A 5,600-nucleotide genomic window follows, 5' to 3' on the forward strand; every position below is an offset into this window, starting at 1 on the left:
AGATTACTAAAAATAATGATAATAAACTTATTAAAAACAAGAAAAGTCAGATGAAGTACCATACTAGGTAAGCGAAAGTTATAAATATAACTACATTGATATCAGATGCATAGATTTTAAGGCAAGCACACCTCCACATCACACAGTTCCAGGGGTGTCAGCTTCACGGACCATGATATAAACTCCCTGCAGGGGTGCAACTCGCTGGACTGGGAAAATGCATTATTAGTGACAAAGGTGGTCATTTCATAATGATGGAAGTTTTAACACAGAGAAGGAAAAACATTTTAAAGATTTATTTATTTATTCAGAGAGAGCAAGAGAGAGGCAGAGACAGAAGCAGGCTCCATGCAGGAAGCCCGACGCGGGACTCGATCCTGGGTCTCCAGGATCACACCCTGGGCTGCAGGCAGCGCCAAACCGCTGTGCCACCGGGGCTGTATGGAAAAACATTTTTAAATATGGATATAGCCTCACCCTGTGAGCTGGGCAGTGCACAACCTGCATAACAATGTTTGGTGCCTCTTCCTAAAATGAAAGACAAAACTATAACTCTTTCAGGAAAAAAAAAAAAAAACTAAGAGAAGGATGTCTTAAGCAAGACACAAAGCCTTAGCCATAAACTACATCAAAGTCATTAGAATGGAGACTTTCTTCTCACCAAAAGATAAGAGAATGAAAACACAAACCACAAAGTAGGAAAGGGTACTTTCAATACATATAACTCACAAAGAATTAGAATCTCTTTTTTAATCCCTAAAATGTAAAAACCTTCTACGGGGATGCCTCGGTGTCTCAGGATAAACCCAATAAAAATTCCTGGATATGGGGTGCCTGGGTAGTTCAGCAGTAGAGTATCTGCCTTCAGCTTAGGGTGTGACCCTGGGGTCCCGGGGATCGAGTCCCAAGTCGGGCTCCCCGCAGGGAGCCTGCTTCTCCCTCTGCCTGTGTCTCTGCCTCTCTCATGAATAAATAACTAAAATCTTTTTTTGAAAAAAGAAAGAAATTCCTGGATATGTGCACCAAAAGGATGTTTAGAGTAGAATGACATAATAGCACAAAACATAAATCGCCTGGGGTGAACACATCTACAAGGACCCTCGGGAGTCATGACCTGTTTACTCCCCTCCCCTGAGTGCAGACAGAGCCTGTGACGTGCTTCTGACCAGGGGAATGTGGCCAAGGTCGTGGGATGTCACTCTTGTGATCACGTTATATTATGTGACTCTGTATTAGCAGACCCGAGCAAGAGATTTTCCTGGTGTCCTTGCAGAAGGAAAAGGCTGGGTCTGAAATGTGGAGCAGGCACCTAGCTTCTGGGACGTGAACGTGGGTCCAGTCAGCAGCTGGTAAAAGGCTGGGGGTCCCGGGCTGACAGCCAGAAGGGAGCAAATTCTGAAGCCAACAGTGTCCTGGGAAGCAGATTCTTCCCATCGAGCCTCCATGTGAGAATGCAGCTCGGCCAACACTTGGCAGGTGTGCAAATCCCCGAGCAGGAGACCGGGTCACGCCGTGAGCCATGGGAACCGTGACGTAGGTGGGCATGGCTTACCCTGCTAGATCTCTAGGCACGTTCATGTTGATCTCATTAACTGAAGAAGGGATGAATAAAATTCAGTTTGTTCATCAACGGAATACAACCCAGCAATAACCTACAAAACCTGCAGTTGTATTCGGCAGCTGCACATGCCCTTTACCAAAAAGGAAAAACATGAAATAACAGACACAGATTCCATTTTTTATAAAGCCACAACTCTGTAATTTAGGAATTCACATCTGGGTGGTAAGATAAAGTGAAGCTAGCCAGCGGTCCTACCCGGTTTCCAGCGCTGCCGTTTAACAGTGCCCTGCACCGTGTTAACAACAAAGTTAGTTTCGTCCAGTTCTGAGCCAGAAACTCGAGGTCGAGCTGTCGTCGGGGTTGGCTCCTGGTGGGCTTGGCCTCGGGGTTCGCAGACCCCCCTGTGTGGCCCGCGTACTGCGCACCTGTCACCTGCCAAGCGGTCTGCGGCCTCTCTGGCCCGGGCTGCCCCCCAGGTGACCGCCCCCGGGGTGACTGCCCCCTGGGTGACCACGTTGTCCACCAGAAGCCCGGCTCCAAAGGCGGCACAGGGCGGATTAGGCTGGGACCGTGGATGGGAAGCGGTGGACACAGTTTGCAGAGGTGGTGGCGGAGCCAGATGCCGTTGGTGCCTTGACCCCGCGGCCAGCCTGAGCTTCTCCAGCTCCTGGGACCGTGAGGGGTCCCCCCGGGGGGGTGCACTCCAGTCACCTCCCCGCCCTGTGGGGCTCCCCGGGTCATGCCCGGGTAAGGGCCTTGCACCTGCTTCTGGGGGAGGTCACCCCAGGGCAGTGGTTGGCCACGTAGTAGGGATGCTGTCGCACTGGGGAGGCACCTGGACATGTTGCATTTCCTGACCTGGGGTGAGTTATAACCTGACTGTTCACTTTAGGGTTATTGTTTTTTTTAGGACTGTATTTATTTATCTGAGAGGGAGAGAGAGCGCAATAGAGACAGCGAGAGCGAAGCAGGCTCCCAGCTGAGCAGGAGCGGGTGCCGGGCTCTAGTGGGTCAGGTGGGCGGGGGCGGGCGGGGGTCAGGAGAGCGGGCGGGGGGCGGGGTTTGAGAGCGGGCGGGGTACTGGGCGGGGTCTGGGAGGAGGGGTGGGGCAGTGGGCGGGCGGAGTCTGAACGGGGCCTGTGGGCGGGGCTTTGGGGCGGGTGGGGCAGTGGGCGGGGGTCTGGGCCGTGGGTGGGCGGGGTCTGGGAGGAGGGGGTGGGGCAGTGGGCGGGCGGAGACTGAACGGGGCCTGTGGGCGGGGTTTGAGGGCGGGCGGGGCAGTGGGCGGGGTCTCGGCGGAGCAAATGCACCTGGACACCTGCATCAAATGGATTCTGTCGATCGACTCTTGCACTTTCTGGAGCACCCATGAGGTTACGGTTTTGCCTAAAATAGGTTTTATTTCTATGGCGGAAGAACAACTGGCACCTTGGCTGTGAATTCTTGGTGAATCACCAGCAAGCACGCAGTCGGTGTGAAGCTCTGCTCAGCTGCTGGTTGCTATTTAATTCTTGTCAGCAGGGGAGAGAAATGAGAAGAGTTAATTGGTGTGTGCAAGTGCCTGGCTCTGGAGAAAATACGGTCAGTCCCTTTTTAGTTCCTCAGTCTATTTTTACCTAAGCATCAGAGAAAGAAACCTAAGAAACGCGTTTCCATAGTCAAATGGGATAAAAATATGTAGAGATTCTGCATCTCATCCAGAGATGGCAGGTATTTGTTCTCTCCTCCACCTCCCGTCGTAAGGGCCCCTGGATGGAGCTCTGCGCAGTGTGACGCGGACGCCCACTGTGTGGGACGAGCTCTGTGCTGCAGACACAGGACAGGTACCTGGCGGCACACGATTAAACAGTCCCCACAGGACCCTGTGACTCCAGGCTGACACTAGAGACAGAAAAGCTTATACATCCACGCAGAAACCTGTACACATATGTTCAGAGCAACCCTATTCTCAGAGCCAAAGCGTGGAAACAACCCAAATGTCCACAGATTATTAATCCACAGATTAATAAGCAAAATGTGGTCCCTCCACACAATGGAGTATTATTCAGCTTTAAAAAGGAAGGAAATTCTAACACCTGCCGCAACGTGGGTGAACAGTGCAGACATGCGCAGGGAAATAACCCAGTCACAAAAGGAAGAATATTGCCTGATTCTATTTATACGAGGTTCCTGGAGCCGTCACATTCCTAGAAAGTAGAATGGCAGTTTCCAGGGGCTGGAGTGGCCGGTGGGGAGTTCGTGTAGAATGGGGACAAGGTTTCAGCTTGAGGAAGATGAAAACGCTCTGCAGAGGGATGGTGGTGTTGGTTGCACAACAGTGCAACTGTGCTTAATGCCACTGAGCTACACACTCAAACATGGGTAAAATGGTAAATTGTTATATATATTTTACCACAATTTAAAAATCAAAAGAAAATAAAACTGGGGCTGTGTTGCTGTACCGACCAGCTCCAATGTTGGGAGCTGTGGTCAGGGCCTCTGGTCCTCCCGGTTTCTCTGGGTCCTCCTTTCCTCAGTGCAGGAGGGATTACAAGCCCACCACCCAGGGTTGCCATGAGAAGGTCAGCACAGATGTCCTGGGGCTCTCACCACAGGCCTGGAGCACTCTACACCCCTGCCCCTAGCCCCAAGGACAGTGTGGGAAGATTCTCCTCCCCCTTCCCCGGGGTCACATGTGACCTGCCCTTACCACCTAATGCCACCGTGAGTCAAGACGTGTTCATGGGGACTGCTGGGGGCGACCTGTTTTCATCTCAAGGTGAGGAATGGCGATGTGCAATTCTGGAGACGTTTTTAGTGGTTACAGCTGGGAGAAGAGTGCCCTGGTATCTAACGGATAGGGGTCAGGGATGCTGCTCTGTCCAGCAACGCAGAACAACTACCACAAAGAACAATCCAGACCCCTGGGACCCCTGGGGCTGGTTCAAACATCCCACACTGGACCTCGAGACTGTCCGAGGGCCCTGGGAAAGGCTGACTGAGGGATTGGTGAGCACAAACCTCCCAGCCCTGGCTCTCAGCGGGCAGAGCTCCTCACCCCAGAGCTCATTCCTGCTCGGGGTAGGCCTGCCCCCCTCCCCACCATGATGCCTGCTGTGGACTGAATATGCTCCCAACCATATATTGAACCCCTAAATCCCAGTGTGATAATACCTGGAGATGTGGCCTTTGTAAGGTAATTAGAGCCCCGAGGTCGTCTGGTGGGGACCTTGATTATGCATATTCAGAGGACATTCTAAGAATGGACACAGGGCTGCCAAGGATATGGGATCTTCCCCATGGGGTGCTGCCAGAGGCTCTACTACAGGGCCCTTGTATTGGTCCAGAAGGGGCATGGATTCCCATCAGGGTGATCCCCGCAGGGAATTTGGGGATTGGATCTGAAAGCAAAGCGGTCCAATCTCAGTCCAGCGTCCATGACTCCCTAGATGCGGGGAGAAGTCTGAGGCCTGGAGGGTCCCCACCTTGCCTGTCCCTCAGCTCCCCCAGAAACACGCGCACAGGCTCACGTGCGCACACCCATGCACATGCAGGGCGCAGCGATGCACACACACGAACACGTGCACACGTGCACAGGCGCACGCACACACACGGGCACTCGCGCCCACGCGCTCGGGGACAAAGACGAGGCCCCGGGAAATCCTGGGGGACACCGCGGGCCCAGGCCCACGCGGGACAGGGACCCCGGACGCCAGACGACCTGGTTCTGGCCTCCCGGCTGCACGTCCGCCAACTGAACCGGCCCCGCCAAGTCTGCAGGTGGCAGCGCGTGGAGGGCGCGGCAGCCGGGAGGCCAGGCCCCGCCCCCGGCCCGCCCACTTCCGGACCTCATTGGCTGTGGCCGTCACAGCCGCGTCTCGCCCCGCCCCGCTTCGCCCCGGCCCCGCCCCCGGCCGCAGAGGCGGCGAAGACCAAAGCCTCCCGGGAGGGGCGGAGACGAGGGGAGATGGACGGGCAGCGCAGCCAATGAGCGTGCGCAGCCGCCCTAGCAACTGCGGCTGGCCAATGGCGGGGCGGGGCGGGGCGGGCGGGGCGGGGC

The sequence above is a fragment of the Canis lupus genome, chromosome 9 (assembly GCF_011100685.1).
Source record: "Canis lupus familiaris isolate Mischka breed German Shepherd chromosome 9, alternate assembly UU_Cfam_GSD_1.0, whole genome shotgun sequence".
In the NCBI taxonomy this organism is placed as follows: domain Eukaryota; kingdom Metazoa; phylum Chordata; class Mammalia; order Carnivora; family Canidae; genus Canis; species Canis lupus.